The sequence below is a fragment of the Malurus melanocephalus genome, unplaced genomic scaffold, assembly GCF_030028575.1.
Source record: "Malurus melanocephalus ecotype Western Australia unplaced genomic scaffold, MMel_1.1 scaffold_60, whole genome shotgun sequence".
Taxonomy (NCBI): Eukaryota; Metazoa; Chordata; class Aves; order Passeriformes; family Maluridae; genus Malurus; species Malurus melanocephalus.
Genome location: NW_026623292.1, coordinates 2013892 through 2026659, shown reverse-complemented (window position 1 = coordinate 2026659; position 12768 = coordinate 2013892). Strand labels below are relative to the sequence as shown.

Below are 12768 nucleotides of genomic sequence, written 5' to 3'. Positions count from 1 at the left end.
CGGCGGCTGCGCTCCTCCTTCCGCTCCGCTCCGCTCCCGTGCGCGGGCGATAGGCACCGGCAGTGCCGCAGCCGCGGCGGCAGCGGGCGGCGCCGCTGCGGCAGGGTCCCGTCGCCCCCGGCGCCCGTGGCCGTCCGTGCCCGCCCCTCCCACGGAGCCCGCCAGACAACACCCGAAACGTGCGCTGTGTGCCCGCGGGTGTCTTTATTCACCCTGGAGAAGGGTGGCCTGGGAGCCGCGGGGTCTTATCCAGGCGGCGAGGTGAACGAAATCCGAGCAGCACTCAATTCCCACCGGTCAGACTCCACTATGATGCAAATTTACAAACAGGGGAAATAGACTGTCAAATCTGGATATGTATTACCCCAAAGCAGAAGTACAGGGCTGGCAATAACAGATCACTCAGGACGAGTTCGGGAAACAGTCATATTCGGGARGAAGGTCTATATCCAATTTACTTACTTGGGAAGGGGCTACGCTGAGGCCACGGCCAGTCTCCAGGATGYACACACAGTCTGTACGGTCACTGTGTCGGGCAAAATGCCTCTGTGCAGCCTGCCAGAGTTGTTGACATTGCACTTCAGCCGAATTGTCAACCAAAGCCTTTTAATGTGGGATGTGGTCCCTAGTGTCAGTGTGCTGGTATTGCTGACATCCCAGGAAAACGTTTACAGGATGCTCTTAGCATTGCATTATGACTGGGTTTTAATGCAGTATGTACTACTTCTGGTCATTGCTGAAGAAATATAAAACAACCTTGAAGTTGCAAGACACAGCCTCAATATATTGTTGGGAAAAATCAGGTAACTCCATTGAAGTATCTGGCACCATACATCTGGCTGCTTCAGGCTAAGGTAGACAGGAATATGGCTGAGATTCACTGAGGAATGTGGAAAGGTCTTTAGAAGARTTATGTTGCAAAAGACCAGCACCATCAGAACAAGCAGGTGAAGACTTGTGAATCCCTTCTGTACTTCTAGCAATACAGTTTATGTATTTTTGAAAATAAACTTAACTGTTATTGAAGATATCTAACATAATAACGACATTATCTTGCTCAGTGGAATAATGTGAGYCCCTCAATTTTATGTAGAAAGATGCAGTATTCAGTATTTCACACTAACACACTTTACAGAAAAAGAAAATTCAAATATTCATAGATGAAAAATCATCATGTGCAATGTGAGGATACAGAAATACATTGAAATGCACTGCCTGTTCATGCAACAGTTCTGTGTGTACTGCCACGTTTGCAGAACTGTCTCCTTATGTTCAGCTAATGAGAATCCACAGAGGAGGCAGTACACACTACAGAAATCACACTCTTCATGCACCTACACACCAAAAAATATTCTCTGCAGCTCAGCTTGAAACCCATTCTATACTACAAAGCATCCATGAGTATTTTTTTCAGCYAGTAAATCAGTGATCAAGTTTTTGAAGTCACTAAGTTAATCAAATGAAAATCATCTACTTTTCTATTACAGTAACCAAAAGCATAAGTGCATTATATACCTCCCCCAAATTACATGTTGCATTTGATGTCTTAACAGGAAGCTAAAATACTTTTAAAAGTGTAGTGTTTCACTCCTATATAAAAAAGATAGACATCTCCTATTTCTTCTATTTAATCAAGCAATCAAGAYTTACTTGATGAAATATATACCTGAATAGCAGCAATTAGCAAATTATCTCGGTAGACAAGACTAATCAGGTCCACTCACTGAAAGCCAGGGACTGCCTGCAACAGAAGAATATAAACAAACTCTTACCTACAAAACCATCAGCWAGTGAAAAAAACAGCAGTAAAACCAGTAAGCTGAACGAATCAAGACAATGAGTCATTTTGAAATATTAGTTTTGATACTTGTCAATGAAACTATTCTATCAGCACTCCTATTACAAAGTAGCACTTGTGTAAAGGCTATCGTTTTACACCCAGTTTCCAGCAGAGCTGTGAGTATTGAACTAACCGTATATTGATACTACTAATTGATACTACAGTATCTATTTCTGAAGAGTCATTTTACACTCAGATATGAGGAATCAGCCTTCTGAACATTAGCCTGTAACTGGAAAGTTCTCTTACAAAGTGCTGCCTCAGATGACTCTGTCTGGTGCAGGAACATGCACCAAGCGACAGTGTGTTCCAAAATAACGATGTTGCACTAAGACAGGTTTCTTGCTTTTTTATGTCAAAGCAAAAGTGCTAGTTTTGTCAGTGAAATAGCTGCAGGTTCAAACTAAAAAGACTCATGTAATCACTCTATTAAAACAACAATAAATAATAATTAATTATAAAAAACCCTGTATGCAGGACTGAAAAAAATAGTTCTAGAGCTTGGAAAAAATTGCTACTCCATCTGATAAAAATTATTTCTCTGATACCTTGTCTGCCTGACCCACAAAACTGTGGGTCACTGAACACCCATGAAATTTCACAATTGCAACATAGCTGAGGCTGGAAGGGATGTCAGGAAATCCCTTAGACCAGCCTTCTGCTCAGAGCATGGCTGTGTCATGCTGGATATCCAAGGATAACCAGGGTTGTAGACTTCACAACCCTTCAAGTGAACATGTTCCAATGTTCAACCATCCCATAAAATAGGTTTTGTAATCAATTATATAAAAGTTCTCGTATTTCTGTTGGTGTCCATTGCCTCTTGTCCCTTGCTGGACAGCACTAGGAGTCTGGCTTCATCTTTACTYCTCCTATCAGGCTTTCAGATATGTCAATAAGATCCACTCCCTTGAGCCTCCTGTTCTCAAGGTTAAACAGCGACAGCTTTCTCATCCTGTCCTCGTCCTTTCATCTGTGGTTGCACAAATGCTTCTTCCCTGGCTTGCTTCTCATTAACAATAATTCATTCCCTCAAACCCCATTACTCAGACATTGTGCTCTTAACGTATTTTTCTTCCATCCTGCTGTTGTGGGTTGGCCATATCCAGCAGGTAAGCACCCACACAGCTGCCAGCTCACTTCCTTCCACATCCTTCCTCAGTGGGATGGGGAGAGAATAGGAGAAAAAGAAAGAAAACCAGTAGTTCAACATAAAGATGGCTTAATAAGTGCAGAGAAAAAAAGTAAAAAATTTAATATATACTAAGTAAGGATTAAAAAAAWATATGCTAAGGCAACCCCTCACCAAAGCCCACAAGGAGACCATCAGTCTCTGATAAACAGCTTTGAAACCAACTCCTATCTCACCTTTTTCCTCTAACCAGTTTTATTGATGGGCATGGTGTTGTATATTAGATGGGCATGGTGTTGTATATTAGGTGTCCCAGGTCTGTCCTCTGCCAAATTCTTGCCTACTTGGTGTGGGAGTGTGGGCAGAATGGGAAAGAGATACAGCCCTGATCCTGTGCAAGCATTGCTGAGCAATAGCCCAAACATTGGCAGGTTTTCAACCCTGTTTCTGTCACAAACCCAAAACACAGCACAATTTCACTGCCATAAAAAAGGTCACCTTACATCTGGGCCAGATCCAATACAYCTATAAAAACATCCTTGGAACAAAAGGCTCCCCGTTTTGGAATTTCACACTCATGGTTATGGCAACCTGTCTCATCGATACCACTTCAGAGTAATTCCTTATCTACATCCCCAACTCATTTCTTACCATCTTCTAAAAGAAAGAGAAAGAAGCAAAATAAAATATAAAACAAATTGGGGAGAAAAACACTCACAAAAGCTGGCAAGAGTTATAGCTGAAGAGCTAAACAGTTCCTGAACTTAGAAGAAAGAAAAGGCAAACAGATATATCCCATGGAAATTAAGAAATTAGGAGACAATGATATTTCACATACTAATACTGCTTTACAGTATGAAAAATAGAATTGTGTAAAAGATGTGGAAGAGCAGAAATGTTTCCACTGCATATTTGGAAAACAGAAATAGTAACAGTGTTTTCACATCACATAACATGAAATACTTTCCATTAAATCAATAATATGAAAGGATAGTAAACCACATGAACTAAAATTAAACACTTATTTTTAAACAGCAGGCTGAAGAGTTATTAGAAAAATTAATGAATGACATGATAGACAGCAATGTTAATAATTAAGTTTGTTTCCTAACTGCTGAACTGCTGACGAAACTTCAWAGAAGTAGAATAAAATTAATGTTGTAACAAGTGAAATTGAGAAAAACAAACACACACATATGCACACACACATTAAGGAAAAAAAAATGAAGAAAGCATTTGGATATAGATTTTAACAAATATAAAGGATAATTTATAAATGTTATAATGGATAAATATTAGTGGAATCTTGGGATATGGATGATTAATATGTACATTTTGATCCTTGACAAGCAGGTTTTAGATTACTAAGAGGAAGTTAGGGATGATTTCATCATTGATAGGTTAAATCACAAAAATCAAATTTTGAGCAGAATTTAATACATATAYCTAACTTTACAATACCAGTGGAACTTGGAAAAAAAGCAGGAGAAGAAACAGAATATTACATGATCTTTTACTTACTGTCAAGCAGAACTTCAGTACTAGGGTCAAATGATATAGGGCTTACAAAAATTAAAGYAGAAACTGTATTGACAGTTTTGAAGATGAAAGTCCCACGGCAAATTTTACACTTGAATAAAGTACTTCTGTTCATCCTGACCAAGTTTACTCGAAGCAAGCATGATTCTACTCCAAATAATCCATACTGATTTCAAACAGACAGGCAATACATACCAAGCCTAGATGAAATCACTAAAGAAGAACTGGGTGAGGTGAATTTACACCACTCATTAAATACCTTTTAATTGCATCTGCTGGCCATATGGATGCCTTTAGCAAATAGAACAACTGCATGTGCCTTCTGCAGTAGAAGAATAAAGGAATAATCAGTTTGCAGCTACTCTGATAGTTCCATTAGAATTAAAGAAAACACAAATTAAGAAAAAGTGGAATCTGAGTTCAGCCTTACACTGATAGTATTTAACTACACTGTCCAAGTTGGTTGCAATGGCAAAAGARGTCTTCAGAAAAATAGGACTAAGCTGGAAGGCAAAAGGTCAGAAAAATAGTAAGGGGCAACCCAAGGTCTTTCAAGAAAGAAAATATGCTCTAATATTGCTGAACCCTTGATTCATGGATGATTTGGTGGATAAGGATTTGCTGGATGGTGGCACTCAAAGAATTGTGGTCGATGGCTCCATGTCCAAGTGGAGACCAATGATGAGGGACTCCTCAGGGGTCACTAGTGGGACAAGTGATGTTTAACATCTTTGTTGGTGACCTAGGATTGAATGCACATCAACAACTTTGCCAAGGATGCCAATCTGTGTGCTGTGGTTGAYACAATGGAGGGAAGGGATGACATCCCAGAAGAATCTTATCAGGCTGAAGAGCTGGGCCTGTGTAAACCTCATGAACCTCAACATGGCCAAGTGCAAGGTCCTACAGGGTCAGGACAATCCTAAACACAGACACAGGCTGGGCAGAGAATGCACTGAGAGGTGCCCTGGGAAGAAACAGAGGTGCTGATGGACAAGAAGCTCAACATGACCTGGCAACGTGCACTCACAGCTCAGATGGCCAAATGTGTCCTAGGCTACATCAAAAGTAGCRTGGGCAGCAGAGCAAGGGAAGTGATTCCCCTCCTTTACTCCACTATCATGAGATACCTTCCAGATTRTTGAGTCTTACACTGGGGTCCCTAACATAAAAAGGACATGGACCTGCCAGAAAGAGTCCAGAGAAAGGCCAGGAAGGTGATGAGAAGGCTGGAACACCTCTCCTATGAAGACAGGTAGAGAGAATTGGGGCTGTTCAGCCTGGAGATTTATTCAGTACTAAATACTTGAAGATTTATTCAACACTAAAGAAAAAAAAAAAGATTAAAAATTATGAGGGGCAACTTCTTAACACACAAAAAAACCACAGGACAAAAACAAGGTCCTGTTTCCAACATACCGTATCTCATGATGCTCTTCTAAAAGTACAATGAACAACTGTACTGCATATAATTRCAGTATAACAATGCATTGCCTCTGTAAAAATAAAATAAATCTGAAGGCTTTACTGTGTTGTCATATTAATTCACTGTATCTTGGTCCTGTTTCTGTTAGAACAAAAATAGGTGTAGAATGACACAAAACTTTGCATCTTGAGAGAAGTACTTTTTACATCTTGACAGAAGTATGGTTTTAAGCTCAAGCATAGTGAGGTAACTCAAACAATTAAATCAATTTATTTTCAAATCTCTGGGTACCTGAAATTGGWGTATGCTATCTATTACAATAAAAGGACTCAGAGAGCTGAGCATGCACTGTAATATACAACTGACCAGAAAGGAGGAACAGAAATGCAGGCAGGGAATGCTTTGAGGCAACAGATGCTGCACTGGGTGTCTCTCGAGAGGCTGTRGCAAACCAGATACTGCACTAATATACATGAAGAGAAAACCTGACATTGCCAAATCAGGCCCCTACAGGTGCCATATGCAAAGCACGGTTTGTCCAAGAGAGGGTCAAATACAAGAGTGAGTACAAGAGACCTATGCTTGCCAACAACTTCAATATTGGACTGTCCAAATGTAGCACTTGGTGAATCAGAACCATCATCTCACTGAAAACAATCAAGTGTACCAATATAAAACATGAGAAAGCTAATCATAGTCTGAAGATAATTAACAGGAGAATCATATATACTCTGCTGTACCTAGAGAGTTGAGGTTTTGCTGTCAGATTATAGTTTTGAACAAGTGATGAGAAGATRAGGTTTTGTGACCTTTCTTTAAAGCTTTTTCTTGTCCTTTATAGAGATATGCAGTATCTGTTATGCAATTGGACTTTTTTCAATGTCCAAAGAATAGCTTGTAGTAAATGYCTGTTATTTTTATCTCACACTAATGCACTGTGAAAAAGCAGAGTTATGCAAAAAWTAATTACAGTAATAAATGTAATAATTTATTTAGCAGCTGGAAATCTATTGACAATGGACAGGCATTTTGAATAAATGCCTGAGAGAACAGGTAAGAATGTACAGTGCAGTCAAAATATCCTTTGTCTTTTTTTATTGAATTTTCTTTCATTTTTAAGAGCGGTGAGTGCAACTGTAGAATCTTTCAGAACTAAAATGAAGTACTGGAGACCTTCAGCTTATACTAAGACATAGAATATATCTGAGTTTGTGTGTGACTGTGAGGCTCTTATTCTGCTAGGAATTAAGTGCAAGGAGCTGAGCACTAACAAAGCAGTCTTAAGTGTTAGGAACAATGCACCTACTTCAGGTTTCACTGCAATTCTTTCTCCTACTCTTCTTCCACATTTCTGTCTATTTAAACAATAAGCACAGCAGATTAAAGATCTGCATTAGAATTTTATTCTGCCACATCTCAGAAATGCTTCCAACAAACAATTAGTAATATAATCCCTAACTGGACTCATGGAACCCATTTGGGATAAAGCTTCTCATGTTTTCTTGCTACTATTTTTATATAGTAATTCATGGGTAGAAACTGGGTGTCACTTGTAAATGACTGAGGAGAAAATCCTGTCCAACTAAATTCTTCTCCTGCAAGTAGGACCCCACAAGTAGGAGGAATCCTTTGTGCCAGGCCTTCCCATTCTTTCACCCCAGCTTAGATCTCTCTGAGAAGGTGAGAAATCTTAGCTGTCCTCATGATGCCTATATCAAAAAGTGGAATTATCTAACAACAGTTTGAACCTTTTCTTATTTTCTTTGGAAATTTGGATAAGACCAGAGAGCAGCAATAAGAAGCACACAAGAGGCAGTAAATGCCTCATCCCTGGCAACGTTAAAGGTCAGGATGGATGGGGCTCTTAGCAACCTGATGTAGTTGGGGATGTCTCTCYTCATTGCAGGAAGTTGCACTAGATGGCCTTAAAGGTCCCTCCCATACTATATTATGATTCTATGATCCTATGATCTATTACATCATGGCCACACATATAGAGAAACAGGCAAGAATCTGGGATCTCAGGAAGACTAGGCAAAATGTCAAAGAATATATAAGATAAATTACCAGAACTTTGAAATATTGATACTCCTAGTCTACAAATTAAAAAGTCTCAGCAAGGCCCAGAGACTCTGCAACACCGATTAAGAGAGGAAGTGACTTAGAACTTTGTCTTCAGCATAAAATGCAAACAATGCCTTGGCTGGAGCTGTGTTTGCTTCCTCTGGAATTAGTTTGTACTAACTGCACCTTGACAAGAGCGGAACTGCCATCCCTCTAGTAATGGAAAACAAGATAAACAATTGTACATACTCAGCAGAGTGCTGGTGTTTGAGCTGATACTATTTTACAATGACTCAATGCACTCATCTAAAGTAAATACTAAAAGAAAGTGGAAATAGATACAAAAGAAATGTTGTCCAGCATTTCTCTTCTGAGTTCACAAGGAAAATTACTGGATCCATGTTAGCGCTGGACCAGTTTATCCTCCTAGATCATCTACCACTAAAAGCAGTTCACATACTCCCTACCAGTAGAGTCCTGTCCATACCAAAGTCAGTGAGAGAATTCTTAATGATTTCAGTAGGGTCATTACATCCTCTATCCTAATGACAGGAAAAACAGAAGTATAATTTCTAATTTTTGCTATGTGCATTTTCACTTAATCATTGTATATGCTTTGGTATTATTTTTTAAAATATTTGTAATAACAGGAACATTTGAGCAAGGAAATCTTTGAGGAAATTACTGTTTTCCAGAGTGCTCAAAGCTACCTACCAGCACATTAGATCATGCAAACTTCAAATATTGCTCTATGCTTAGACATGACTACTAGCCAGACAAGCCACCCCTGCAGGAGGTAATTAACAATCTTGGCAGAYAAGATGTAGTCTAAATCTAAACGGTATTGTGTTTGCTGGCTTTCTGCCAGGACTCAATGGCTTTCTAAAAGGGATCCTTCTCCAGTCAYCATGAGCTGGGCTGTCAGTATGATCATCCACATGGAACTGAAATAGTCCCAAGCATATTTTCTTTGTCATCAAGAAATAGCTAGCAAATCCAATGGAGTGGAAGGTCGAGTAGTTATAATTGACACAAAAACATACAACAAGAGGGTGCTGGGAGACCTATCCCATCTCTTCAAAAATAAATGGATATTAGAATTTTTTTTTTTTTACCTTGAGTTTCAGATAAAAGTTTTGCATGAATGTAAACAGCATCTCATGTTTTTCTTTAAGTTTTTCCCAATACTAGATCTCATTTTTTTTAATATAAATGTTATTTAAGAGAAGTTTCTATTTGGTGGCAGGAAAACTGACTTCATTCCTGTTGAATGAAAATAGTAATAAAGCTTCAGTTACTGCTTTGTTACATCATCTTTGATTGGAGCTACAGTGATGTAATACACCTTGCTACAAATAGTGAATCTCTAGCCACTCACCCTACTGGAGCACATCATATCCTGCTCGTGTTTTTCGGGTCAGTCTTCCTCTAGATTGTGTTCAGATTTAAAATCTTGGCATTTATGGCCAGTCATATGATGTTCTGGGAAGAAAGCACACATTCACTTGCTTGGTCCTGATAGTTTGAAGCTTAAACTGTAACTTATAAATCTCTTCCAAAGACCTGAGAGAGCTACCCCAGGTCTTAAACAGTTTTTTCCCCCCCTTTTTCTGACCCAAGAATCACTCTGAACATCATGTAAGAAGATTCCTAAACAYGCTGGGAAACCTCTTGGAACATGTCATCAATAACAAGCAAACCTATGTTTAAGTAATGGAAACAAATTTTCCCATTGGACAGAAAAGGAAGAATAGAGAACTGCAGAGATACCAGTCTTACTGTTTAATGCACTTCAGAAATGCATTTCTGAAGAAACRGAACTGAAAATCTGAAGAATGGCAAAAAGGATGACTGGATCACAAGTCATTTTGCACAGTGATTTTGCAGTGGTTTTTATATGTTAGTTTATCACTACTCCTAGGGAAAGTATATGAAAGAACTAACAACACTTGAGAAATGTCATCATTTAAAAATCACTGAGAGCATGAAACAATTTGATCATGACAGTGTCTATTATGGTCTGCATAGAGAATGCAGAGATGCTATGTCTAGTGTCTGTCTACGGATTTACCACATCAGCATAAGGACTAGAAATGGACACAGATATTCAAAAATAAAAATAATTCAGAATCAACTCCTTAAYAGTGTCTGGAAGTACTTAACAGATGAGGAAGAGATAATAAAGATGGGAAGTCCCACCAATTGTGCTTTTTTCAGTTTATTTCACAGGACATTTGAATCTTATTATCAAAGTATACCAAACGTGACAAAATTCAACTGTCTAYAACCTTTAGGATAGCAAAACCTATTGTGGCAAATCTGTTCTCATCTATGGCAGTGGCTGGGAAAACCCCAGTACAACAATGTTGGCTGTTTACTATATTGCAATTCAATTTCAAATAGTTGTCTATCTAGCACGTTCCTAGCCACCCACAGAAATCGCCTACTGTGTCAGCTGTTGAAGGAGCCAGAAAGAAAAGCCCCTCAGATTACAGCTATAAGAGACAGGAGTTGGATGGTTTATTTGCTCATTTACAAGAAATGAACAGAAATGCCTCAGACCTCAGAGGAKAGAGATGAAGAGCTATATTCTTACTGCTATAAAGGCTTGCTGATGAGCATGAACTGAGAGTTGTCCACACTGTGCTGAAAACCAYGTGCTGTAGTGGCAAGAGAGCAATGCGTTCTTACAGAAATAATTTGTAATAGCAGTTTATCCACAAGCTTTGTTCATCATGAAGAAAYACCTTTTTATTTGATTTGAACATAGAGTGTTGGTTGATTAGAGCTACATATACTGAAGCTTACAAACAGGCAGCATTGCAATACTCAAAGATCAAGGCCTATTTGCTAGGAACACCTTTCACATTATTGTCAAAGCTAAAAGCAAATCTGACTCTAGGAGTGGTGTGATTTCTAATTTATTTGTTTAGCTACCTATGAGTGCATTCGAATGGAGGTAACTAGAAGTAAACAGAGTTGCAGAAATGAAATTTTCGTATATTTCTGAARGAAGTCGTTGATATTGTATTTTTACTCTATTTAGAAGAAATCTCACCTTGCTGATGGACTCTCTTGTGAATTTTCAYGCAACTCTATCCTTTTTAAGCACTAACACCAAAACAGGGAAAACCCAAGAATTTAGAACTTAAACCGAAAAATTKAGAACCTGTGGCAAGCTTGGGCTCAAATAATTTAAAGTAATTATGATAGAACCACATCTTTTTTTTGCCTCTCTGGTTGGATCTCTAGTATTTTTTTCCTTTTGAAAAAGCTCTTCTCCAAGAGTTTCTTCCTTTTTTTTTTTTTTAATAATCCTTGTGCTCCTGGAGGCTTACAATAGAGGAATAAGAGCTGACTTCCGAGTACCTAGTAGGCACTACTTGTCTCCAACTTTCTGGTTTCACATGAACTTTTTTCCCTGTTTCTTCCAGCCTTCTTGCTAGAAAAAAAAACCTGCAGCCTCTCTGTTTCCCCTACYGCTGTTAGTTACAGATCATTAGCTGGTGACGTGTCTCCACAGTGACTTTGTATTTGCTGGACTAGCATTACACAGCACAGTCCACATTTCCCAAATAGGACATTAAATCTCACATGTTCTTTAAACTGGGGATCTGACAAAGCACAGGCACCCACATTTATCAACACAGCGGACTTACGAAATTCCTGAGCTGCAGCACTCTGGAGGCTGGGAAGGTGAACCAGGAAAGGATTACCATGCACTTCCTTACTTTTCAACTCTTTCCTGGTCCATCGGGCTGGATATTTGATACACCCTGTTACAGCACTTGTGTTCTCTTGTTGAATAACTTGCCATAAAACCTACTAACTCCCAGGAACCTGAAGGAATCATCAGCATCAATGCCTACAGCATGCACATTTTGCCTGTGGAGTCTTTATCCAGACCACAGCACAGATTAAAAATGTTAACTACATGACAATGAAGTGAGTTTTAAAGAAGATATGAGTCTGAAAGATAGACTTGCAAAAAGCAAACCTACCTTCAGAGCATGCTCAAATTCATGATGCATGAATTCTTTACTGGAATCTTTGAAAGAAAAAAATGAAGGGAATTGTACCAACACAGGCTGAAAAAGCATAAAGAAGTCTTTGGCCATGTGGATAGGGCCCTGAGAAGCAGATGCACCCGTTCTTTGCCTGGATCCATGCCTTGCCGAGGCGAGGCGGATGAGTGGTTCAACAATCAGATCCACATTGAAAGAAAAGAAATCCTCACTATTTCTGTTGCTACAGTTSCAACCATGTACCAAATGCTGCAAAATTAACAGAGAAAGACTGCCTTGTCAGGGGCAAGGGTTTGAGCTGAGAGACCCCTGGGTCTGGGCTCTGTGCTCTGATTTGTGGGCTCTTTGTCAGGGGCTATTTAATCCAAAATTTACACACAGTACGTGCAAGCAGCCCGTTGTCACACACACCGAATGGCTCCTTCCCTGCTGSCCCAAGCAAGAGCGACAGGTGTCCACCACGGACTTCTACAGAYCAACTAAATTCACCTCAGTTATTTTTCAGTTCTTCGATTAACAAGCAACCCGGTCCGGGGGACASGTGTCCCTTCCTGCCAGGCAGCATGACCGCAGGCTTTGCGCCGGCGATGCCTGAAGGGTCGCGCTCCAGGCTTTGGGACGGGGGTGAAGGGGGCGACAGAAATGAGAGGGAGCGCAGAGGGAACGGGAGAGGGGCAGGGCGGTGCCCGAGGCAGGACGGTGCCCGGGACAGGGGCGGCCGCTGCCCACAGCCCCACAGCCC

General features: G+C 39.8%; 1 protein-coding gene across 1 annotated transcript in view; it reads right to left on the bottom strand.

Annotated features, from left to right (window-relative positions):
- TMEM117 (transmembrane protein 117) overlaps positions 1-12752 on the bottom strand; it is a 195868-nt gene extending 183116 nt beyond the window's left edge. Inside the window, exons 1-2 of the mRNA XM_057366156.1 lie at positions 12003-12752; positions 1667-1741 (exon numbers count right to left, since the gene is read on the bottom strand). The gene's annotated coding sequence lies outside the window, so the exon portion shown is untranslated. The remainder of the gene's footprint in view (positions 1-1666; positions 1742-12002) is intronic.
- Between the last annotated feature and the right edge of the window lie 16 nt (positions 12753-12768).